At 47.5% G+C, this 11,354-nt stretch overlaps 1 protein-coding gene across 1 annotated transcript in view; it reads left to right on the top strand.

The window, feature by feature from the left end:
• LOC106821170 (vang-like protein 2) overlaps positions 1 to 11,354 on the top strand; it is a 38,066-nt gene that overhangs the window by 4,808 nt on the left and 21,904 nt on the right. The gene's annotated exons all lie outside the window — the stretch shown is intronic.

Here is an 11,354-nt window from a genome sequence, read left to right as displayed (position 1 = left end):
CAGTGTGCAGCGGCAGCCAGAGTTTGTTGCAGATGAGCATTTGGACGGCATTTACAGGAAATTGTCGGCAATAATAGGTGAAACAGAGTATAGAAACATTAAGACTTTGGTAGTAAATAGATTTCGTATTTATTTAGCATTATATTTCATTGAAATGCTCCAAGCGCCTGTGCGTACGCGTCTGCACTGGAGCATGGCCTAGCAGGGCAAGCGCATTAAATGTGCATTACATTTTCGAGCGTTGGGAGCCCTGTGCCGCGGCGCGTGAAATTCGTAATGGCTGGGTTTCCTCCCGAGCCGGCAGTCAGTCGATGGTAACTTTATTCCGCGCTGCGAACCTCGGCACCCTGCTGCCGGCGCGGCGCCGCAGCACGGAGTAGCAGACCGGCGCGGTAGGGCGTCGCCGCTCAGGGTACTCATAATTTTTCACTCGAGCGGTCTGCGATCAGTGTTTGCGTTCGTGGGTCACGTTCAAGTGACACTTACAACGACGCGATCCGGGATTACTATCCACCCACTGCTGCTGCTGCGGGCGCGAGCGACAAAGCGAAATGTTTTATAAGCATTATAAACATAAATGCGTCTATTGACGATTTTTGATATCGTGCATAATGAGTATAGTTTCGTACGTTGTCGTCGCGTGTATCTGGACGAGCATAAAACACAGTTACACCGCATAACAAGTATATAATCGTCGTCTATAAACGTATGCGGGCAGGTGCGCTTGTAGGCGGCTGCTTCATGTATTGTTCACGGTAACCCCACATACTTGTTCCTCGTCAAAGCGTGTGAGAGAGACTAACAGATTTCGCATTTCTTGTATGCATCGAGCTACTCAATTTTGCACGTACAGGTAGAATTTTAAATTTATCTGAAATATACGTTAAATATTGATTATGGAAACTGTTCGAAATATGTTAGCTAAGGCGTGGTCAAAATTAGAGATAATATATAATATAATCGGCTATCATACATACGTATCTATAATAGAAACGAAGAATGTTTTGATACAGTATGCCGCAGCACTATTGCCCACGCGGAGCGGATTTATATCAAAAAGTAATTTGCGAAAAGCAGCAGGGGTATATTTGTTATGAATTATATCAGGAGCGTATAATGACAAATTTGTCATTATACGCTCCCGATTATATCAAAACAATGTTTATATTGATATGAATTGATATTTTACAAAAAGCATTCTACATCACAAATGAAATATAAGTAGGTGTAGTGCATGTCGGATCTTGTATGAATAGAGTAATACAGGTATATCATGCGATAGAACCTGATAGAATCATTGTTCATTTATGGGCCTTTTAGAGAGTGCAGAAGATTGATTGATTGAAGATTGAAGATTGATGCAGATAGAAGAAGCCATTATTGTAGCCATATTTAATAATGCATTGATATGATTGCTCTATCCTATTTCACAAATTTTTAATAGATTTTTGTAGATTTTGTCTAAAGTGATGAGCAGTATCAACCAGACTAAGGTAGCCCTCTCATTCACACTGTCGTGCCATTGCCGCGTGTGACTAGTACACGACGGCCATTTTTGCACCCGTTCACACTGGCCTTCCTACGTACAAGTAGGTAGTGAACGGTGGTCGTTGTTGGTACATGCTGACTCACGCCTCTCATTTAATTGTGTCCGTAACTAGAGGACTAGTATATCGGCACATAACTAGTCGATGGAGGGCTGTACCACCGTATTGTAATGTAACACACTTACTATGGGGTAGTGTAGTACGTACCGTCAGTAATGTTCAGCCACATTCACCCACTCCTTAAAAAGAAAAACATTAACGTTTTTACTAACTACGAACAACTACTACATTTTTTACGATCCCACCCCGCTCACGCCTCTCTAACTTTCTTAACTATCAAACTATAACTACATCTCCCTAGCTGTGAGTTTTCCTACGTTGTCTGTATTGCCTATATCTGTAAGTGCTTATACGAAGACAGTCACCGTGTCCGACCCCCACCCCCACTCTACGCTTACTCACCCCCCTCCCCCCGTCTTTCAGTACATGTATTTGTATTTTAATATATGCAATAAAGATTTGATAATAATAGCAATAATATTACTAATACTAATACTAATACTGACTTAACTAATAATATAATAATATAATAACTAATAACTAATACTAATACTAATAGTAAATAACTCAATACTGAATACTAATACTAATACTAATACTAATACTAATACTAATACTATACTAATACTAATAATAATACTATAATAATACTAATACTAATACTAATAGTAATAATAACTACTAATAATAATAGTAATAATAACCTTCTCTCCTTGGCCCTGGACAGGTGGCAGATCAAAATAACCGCAAGGATGACAACTGGGGGGGAAGAACAACGACGTGCATCACAGGCAACCCGTCGGCAGGCCGGCGCTCGTTCGAGGACAACTCTCGAAGAGCTGTCGGCGGACATTTGACGGCGGCGCAAGGCGCGGCGATCGGCGAGCAACGGGATTGCGTCTCCGCTGCGCGCAGATTCGTCGGCACGATCGTTGGCAAGCCGGTGCATGGCAGCGGCTTGCCTTCCTACACGCGGGGTAGGCCTTCGTGCTGCGCTGACTGGAGTTCATCATGTGACCCGGGACTCCAACAGATCAGGTGAGAACATCCAGGGGCGGCGGCGGAGGGGGCGCGCGTACGGTAAGGGAGGGGTCGCACGGAGGTTGTCGGAGCGGTGCCGTGCATGACAGGCGGAGGGGTCAAGTGTGTCGTGCTGGGTAGCAGCTGAGTAATGCGGGTGATAAAGTAAAAAAAGTGTGCATGGTAACAAAGTAAACACGTACTGCATAGCAGAGTAAAACAAGTACTGTACAGTAGCACAGTAAACAACTAACACAAGTAAACGAGTAGTACGGTAAGCAAGTAAGAATGAACCCAGGTTGGGGTAACAGCAAAAAGGAATACAAGAAGGAGGCAGAACAAGATTAAGCCATTGGTAAACAGAATGACAGAAACAAGCAAACAAAGCAAAAAGATAACACAGAAAATTAAAGATGTAAAATATAAGATGGTAAAACAAGAAGCAGTAAACAAGAGTCAGAAACATGGGGTGATCGCATCAGCGTCTGAGCAGTTCGATGCGACGTGTGTGTGTGTATAGCATTGTCTAACGGCATAGCAACCCCATAACCGGACAGGCCTCCAAGGCCGCACCGTGCGGACTCCTCACACAGTTTTGTCAACAGTGCTCTGACAATGTAACATGATTTATAATAGGTAGACACTTTTGCAGCTCAACTACCACCCCTTGTGTGTCATCGTTTAATTGGTGATTAAATATTCCTGGTATTTTATATAGTCTTTCATAATTTGCGGGAGGTCAGTAAAAACGAGAAACCAGTGTGATAATGCGAATGAATATGAGGCGCAGTGAAATTTGTGCGAAAAGACTCTGCAGTTTAATAGGGATCGTTTACATCTAGGTTCTAGGGTTATTTTCAGTTAATTTAGGGGTTAAAATTACCTACATAAAAAGTTTCATCAGGTTACAATCACCATTAAGAAATATTAGTTAAAAAATGTTTTTAAAAACTACACTGACTACAATTGATTACAACGACGGTGGCGGCCACTCAAAAGCCAGACCGCATCTAAAAAAGTTGCGCAATAACCCACTTTTCAGGCCAAGGGCTACAGACCGAAGGGGTTTCTATATTATTAAATTATAAAGCAAAAAGATTGTAATATTTTGATAAAACGACATGAAGTGTTCAGTTATAGTTATGGATAAAATTTTGTCCTAAAATGAACAATCGTTCGTGTAAATAGGCCTATTTAGGTATGAACTAAAATTGGCAGGCTTTGTGATTAGCCCTCGGTCTGTAACGATGCAAATAAATTGCCAAATATGCAACTTTTTCAATGTGGCAGGACGGTCACGGGTGTCATGGCGCCGTTCAAATTTTCGTTAGCGTTTATGTGTAATTAAATATAACAATCAAATTAGGTATCTGGTAACAAATTACGTGTGGGTATAGACGATTTGTTATACAGTAAGTTCAATTGTATACAGTAAAATCCTAGAGTCTACTACCTTTTAATCATTACCGTGTAAGCATGTGAAGACCGATAAATGTTGGGCAGACTTTAGGAGGCTGCATGTCTGACATGCAAGAAAATCATTATCTATCTATCCATCAATTATAAATATAGTGATATTATTGCTGGGCTCTGAAGGTCTCTCTCGTAGGAAAAGTGGTCGTTGTAAGTCGTTTAGAGTGGGCAGCGGCCAGAAGGGGGTGTGGGAGGGGGGGTGTTTTCGTTGGTTCATCTAGCTTAAGGCGCGTGCTGTTTGCCTCTTGAAGACAAATGAACGTTACCGTTCCAAATCAGACGAGGATGCAGCGTCGCTCGCTGTACTCGAGTTACTATAGCAACCAGGCCAGCTCGCGGCGGTTATGGCTCGTGATATAGGATGAGTGCTGTGTAACACTGGCTCTAGGCTACGGCAATTCGAATTGCACAAAGCGGTCGCCTGGGGGCACGTGGATTACAGCGAGACCAGTATTGCCTTTTTACGGGCCCCATCTGTGCATTTTAAAAGCGAAGTGTTTGCGTATAGATTAGCGAGGATTTCAACGTATGCAAGTGATTTTTCAAGCGAGTGATCGGTCGATGTTGGTTGAAAAATTAGGCTTACTGGGATTTCGCGTGAGAGGTCACTAAAATTTGGTATTGCTCTGGGTTTGTTCTGGTTTGATATCTAGGGTAGTGTACCCTTTATACTACGCATACAAACAATGCGACCAACCATTAAGTCTTAAACTCTGCTGCTACTATCAACCTCGTGTACATTGCCATTCGCTCTGAGCTGCTCTACTATTGCCCTAACTACAGGCGTCATGACGAAAGCGTTTCTGGTATGTCGTATTACCGGTTGATCGGTGGTTGCATAATGCAGTCTGCTTGCACAGTGCAGTCGCGCTGCATAATGTGTTTGTTTTCTAATTACCGACCCAGACCCCTGTGTATTCCCGAATGCCTTTGTTCTTTGTTCAGTAGAAATTAAAAAGTGATTCTTCGTGCGCCGGCGTGCAAAGCACTTGCTGTACCCGCGAGTATAATATAATGATTATGAATCTAATAAACATTAATGTGCTCTAAAATATAATAATAATGAAAATAGTATGGTGAATTACTAGGTAACTATGTCGTTGCTCATAGGGGGTCAGTTTTTTGCGTTTATTGTGTTTGGATAAGAAAATGTTAAGAACTTTGTGTTACATCACAATCAGGAGGTTGTTTACTAGATTAACATGCAATAACATGATAATAATAATAACAATAATAATAATAACAATAAAGTTAGACAATTGTGATGTAATATGCATGATTGCCTCTAAAACAGTACACTCAGTAATGGCATCATTTTTGTGGTTGACAGGCGTACATGTGTAGTAACGTCATCATCATCATCATAGTTGTTGTTGTTGTTGTTCAGGTAACGTCAGTCATCATCATCATCGATATGTTTTAGTTGATTGTTTACAGCCTGCGACGCGGAACCGTGTGAGGCGCCTGCTTCATGAGTCTTGCCTTCAAGCCCTTGTCATCATCAATCATCATCATCATCATCATTAGTTGTTGTTGTGTTGTTGTACAGCTGCGACGCCGGCGTGTGAGGGCCTGCTCATTGTAGCTCTTGGCCTTCAAGCCTTGTATCATACATCATCATCATCATACATCATTTCACAATCATCATCAGTTGTTGTTGTTGTTGTTTACAGGCGGCTTGCCGACGCGGCGTGCGTGAGGGCCTGCTCATGAGTCTTTGCTTCAAGTTGTCGATCATCATCATCATCATCATCATCATCAGTCATCTCATCATTCATAGTCTTGTTGTTGTCTTGTTGTATTACAGCTGCCGACGCCGGCCCGAAGCGGGTGAAGGGCCTTGGCTCATGAGTCTTAGCCTTCAAGCTGCGGTCATCATCATCATCATCATCAATCATGCATCATCATCATCATCATCATCATCATCATCATAGATTGTTGTTGTTGTTGTTTACAGCTGCGATGCGGCGGCGTGTGAGGGCGCTGCCTCATGAGTTGCTTGCCTCAAGCTTGTTCATCATCATATCACTATTCATCATCATCATCATCATAGTTGTTGCTTGTTGTTGGTTTCACAGTCTGCCGATGCGGCGTCGTGAGGCGCTGCTCATTGAAGTCTTGCCATTCAAGCTTGTCAGTTCATCATCAATCATCGATCATCATCATCATCATCACATCAATCTAGTTGTTGTTGCTTTTTACAGCTGCGACGCGGCGTGTGAGCGGCCTGCGCTCGATGAGTCTTTGCCTTCAAGCCTTGCTCATCATCATCATACATCATCATTCATCATCATCATCATCATCATCATCATTAGTTGTTGTTGTTGTTTACAGCCTGCCGACGCCGGCGCTTGCTGAGCGGCCTGTCTTCATGAGCTCTTTGCCTTCAAGCTTCGTCATCATCATCATCATCATCATCATAGTTGTTGCTTCGTTGTGTTGTTTACAGCTGCGACAGCGGCGTTGAGGGCCTTGCTGCATGAGTCTTTGCCTTCAAGCTTGTCATCCTCCGGCATCGGCGCAGTGGCGCCGTCTTTCTACCGGCGTCCGAAGGCCACCGATGCCGCGATGTGTTCGTGTGCGCTAGCGGGCTATCGCTGCTCTGTCTTCACATTCATTCTTCACCTTCTGCTACTGCGCTTCTTCTTCGGGCGTTGGCCATCCTCGCCGGCCAGCCGGCTTACGTGGCCCCCGAACCTCGCCAGGTGGGGGCGGCGCGTGGCGCGCGCAGCGACTACTACGGATGCTGACGCTGGGGTCCGCGGACGCTCTCGCGGGCCTGCGTCGCGCCGAGCGCCTACCACCAAGGTTGGTGAGTTCGCTGCGACGCATTCGTCGACGCGCTGCTCTTCGTCCACTTACCTGGCCGTTCGTGCTGATCGAGCTTGCCTGGGCAGGTCTGCGCACCGCCCTACACGCGTGACGGTCGCTGCCGGGTCCCCGCGAATGGCCGAGCCGGCCGCTCGCGTACAAACGTGGGCCCGCCAGCTCTGACACGTGCGACGACATGCGCGCCGCAAAGGCCTGGCTGCTGGGAGCGCAGTACTACGCCGACTTCGCCCGCGCCGTACAACCCCTACCTGGACCGCGCGCCGTCGCGACGCCGGCAAGTCGTGACGTAGCCGACGACGTTCAACGTTCTACCGATATCGACGTCGCGCGGGGAACAACAGCCTGCAGCCGGGCGGGTCCTGCGCGCCGTATCATGGCTTGCGTCGCGCCCGCCCGCCCGCGAGCATGAGCCACAACGAAGGATGCGTAGCGTGCCCGCTGGCGAGGCCGGCTCCATGTGGGTTTTGGGCGTTCCACGGTTATGGGCTTCAGGGCGGTTCTGTGCAACCAGGTGCTTATGGCCAAAATTTTGCTTATGGCTGCTTATGGTGCGCTTTTTTCTTGACGGGAGGAGTCCGTTAGCTTTTAGCAGATTCTCAAGCGCGGCCTTGACTCTGAAAGAGGCTGAAGAACCATTGACGTAGTGTTATTGCAAAGGCAGGCCTTTAGCCCATCATCGGTTGCGATAGGAAGTTTATTTAAATATAATTGGTCTCAGCCGCACAAAGCTTATGGCGAACTCGAACTTTGGGTGTGTGCATACAAACCGCGTGGTGAGTTTCACCATCCTAGCAACAATTTTCAAGTGGGGTGCGGTTATCTTGCCTTCGGCAGATGGGACGATTTCACATACATACATTACATCGCGTAATTGAGATCTAGCCGCGATCTCATATGAGATAGATAAACTGCCCATCTAAGTGTCCCTCTATATATGCATGCTAGGCTTGTCGGTGCCGTTGCCCTTACATCGCCCCAGCAGAGGCGCCCAGCCGTCGGAGCATTGTGCAAATTAAATTGAAATGAGGTGCATTGCCTGGCGAGCGGCCCACCAGGGACGCTGCGCCTGTCGCCTACGTAAACGCTACCGATATCTGATGATATATACGCATTTCACGTAAACGAGCGTGAGACAGCGCGCCGATGAATTATTTATTATTATCAGCCCGCGATGACGCGGAGAAAAAGGTTGCATGGCGATTATTGCCATGCCTCGTCGATACGCTAATGTCTAGCGCACCTCCATAGAGAAAATCACGTCTAATTAGCCAGTTTATCAATAGGTCTGTCTCCCTCCCTCCCTCATTACGGTGTCGGTAAGCAGCCTAGGTTCAACCCGCCAGCCAAGCAGTCGTAGCGCGCGTGCGCTCGCAGCTACCTCTGAATTTTACAGCAGAGGTATATTCCTGATGATGGATGCAGCATCCAGATGGGTGCTCGCTCGGATAAAGCTAACACACTCATGGCGTTGCCCGCACCTGATCGCTGCCTTCAGGAGGCGCAGGGTTTTATGCTATCGCCGACCCTTAACTTGGCTTCTGTTACCAGCTTACTCGAGAATTAGTAGTCGCGTTGGCGCGCTTGCGTGATGCAAAGAACAAAGCTTCAGTGCACGCTGATTAATGAGTATACATTCGCATCACTTTGAAACCCTGCATGCCGGAATGTAGGTCTCCTCTCTCTAGCCTAGCGCTACTCCGCAAATGCATGCGTCCCAAGTTCCTTTTGATGTTTCCATCCATTCCTTTCCACTGCCTGCCGATGAGAAATAGCCATGCGCTACACGATACACACGCAAGCAAGCACGTCACACAATCAGACATGCCATTATTGCCACGTGCACGCACCACACAGACTGATGCACGCACTAAGCACGGCCATCCCCCTCACACGCGCGCGCCACGCACGCATGCTGCCGCACATGCCAACTACACGCTGCGCACACACACACAACAACACCTACACACACACTGCCACGCACGACACGCACACACGATCGCACGCACGCAACACACGACACGCACGCCACACACGCACGCACCCACCGCACGCCCACACGGCGCGCGCGCACACACACACGTGCGCGATCGCGCCGCCACACACACAACACACATCACACACACACACACACACCACACGCACACGCATTAACGGCGCCTGGTTTCACGCGCGGCCACATAGATTCGTGAGTTGTGTTTTTCAGCCCGTAACAGGCCAGCAATCGTCGCACATTGCAGTTCTACGACGCGAGCCTGCGAGTACGAGAGCGAAGGCTGGAGGCGCCGCGCCAGAGAGCGCATGGCTGCTCACAGGCCGCAGAGCGAAGCCTTCACGCACGTCAAGCGCATTGCCCAGAACGCATCCCGCGCTGAGTTAGCAGCTAACGTCAGTGTGCGTGCGCACACGCTGCGTGCGCTGCGTGGCCGTGCGTGCGTGCGTGCGTGGCGTGACGTTGCCGGTGGCGGCATTGCGTTGCGTGCTCTGTGTGCTGTGTGTGCGTCGCGTGCGTGTGTGTTATGTGTGTGGCTGCGTGCGTGTATGTGTCTGTGTGTGTGTGTGTGTGTGTTGTGTGTGCGTGTGGTGTGTGTGTGTGTGTGGTGCATGTGTGCGTGGCATGTGCAAGCGGGATACTGTCTGCTGTGCCGTTGCGTGCGGTATGTGATCTTGTGTGTGTGTGTGCGGGCGTGCGTGCGTGCTGTGCGTGCCGTGCTGCTGCATAAGCGTGTGGGTGTCTGTGTTGCATTACTGTCGCGTGCGTGACGAGTGGTGTGTCTGTGTGCGGCGTGCGTTGCATTGGCGTGCGTGCGCTGCGTATCATGTGTGTGTGTGTGCTGTGTGTGCATGCGTGCGCCTGCGTTGCGTGTGCTGGTGTCTGTAGTGTGTGTGGTGCGTGCCGTCGCCGCTGCGTGTGTGACGTCGTGTGTGCTGTGTGCAGCCCGTGCTTGTGCATCGTGTGCGTACGTGCCAGCGTGGCCCACTCAGATTAACTACGGTTGTCGTTCAGCTACCATGAGCTCTGAGCTATAGTGATTTTTATTAACAAGTGTTATGCATTTAATCTAGCGTAGCCCCATTTACAATTTACAGATCAAGGAACAGTATTAGCAAGCAAATTTAGTGCTAAGAGTAGGAATGTGTGAAACTGACGTGACACGGAGAAGAGGGTGCTATTTTATTAGGAGGTCTGAAAAGTTGGTGTCAAAGAAACGCGAACTACTGCAAGCATATAAGAATCTATAAAACTGCTTCCATGAGCAATGTGGCTGAATCAGTGGGTCGTACGTAGGAAAGAAAAACTAGTGCAGGGATATATGGTTTAAAGCAATACGTCATAGAATGTTGGGATGCTGGTGCAGCGCAGAAAGAGAGTCTTTGGACAGCGTATTGTTCATAGATTAAAAAAGCAAGCTACAGGCAATGTAGCAGCAGCTGAAGCGATTTTCGAGACCTAGTTTTTATGTAATTTATTTACATTTTGCCAATTTCATCTAAATATATTTCTTACATATAATCGTTGGTAATTGGCGATATTTTATGCCGGGTAAATTATGCAAAAAATTCATCTAGTTTTTCATGCTCGCTGTCAACTCGTCCGAGTTTTGATGAATTCGGTGATGTTGGAATGTGATTGTGATCTTAGTGCATACTGCTAAATTTACGGTAGCCAGTTCACAAGTCTGTTTTTATCTCACTTAGCCTCGTAGCTGAAGGCAGAGCCGTCATTCATTGTGAACTACCTATCGCCGCAAATCTCACGCCCGAGGTCAACATTATTTTTTCGTTCGTATTCATATCGCATGTTCGCGAACTCTCTACGCATTCGCTGCCGCAGCGCAGGCCAGACAAAAATTTACCATTTTAAAACTGCTTGCCGATGAGTTCATGATGCCGTACTTTCCACAAAGGCCACACTTTATCGATCTGGTAATACGCTAATGTGGGGTGGCGGGCTGCGGCGTGGACGGGAGCCGGGGGCACGCGGAATCATTATTGCGCGGTTAGCAGGGCCATCTGCCTGGGCGGCGTTGTGAGCAACTGTTTGCCTTCATTTAGAGTCATTATTTCTGCCCGTTCGTACAGCTACGAAGTATTTAATGAATAGCAGCTGCTTATTGAACCAAGCCGGCCGTGGCCAGTTCGGCGCGGAAAGTCTGCTTTTCGGGTATCTCTACGTGTATTCTGTCGATTGTATAGCACGCACACAGGAGCGAATACCGTCTGCGGCAGGATGCGCAGAGCTAACAATTCGCAGTACGCGTCTGCGTGGTTACGGCCTCAAGGCCTGAGCTGTTTCACTTGTCAAAGCAGTTCGATTGGGAAGCGCCATCTTCACGTAGGCGCTGATAAAATATGAAGAGGTATTCTTTAGCCGCCTCGCTAACCCCTGAGCGGTATTGGAGCCGCGTTTATGATCTGCATGTG

Source organism: Priapulus caudatus, unplaced genomic scaffold (genome assembly GCF_000485595.1).
Source record: "Priapulus caudatus unplaced genomic scaffold, Priapulus_caudatus-5.0.1 Scaffold62, whole genome shotgun sequence".
NCBI classification, from domain to species: domain Eukaryota; kingdom Metazoa; phylum Priapulida; class Priapulimorpha; order Priapulimorphida; family Priapulidae; genus Priapulus; species Priapulus caudatus.
Note: the sequence above shows the minus strand (reverse complement) of the source record. Positions and strands in the feature narration are given on the sequence as shown.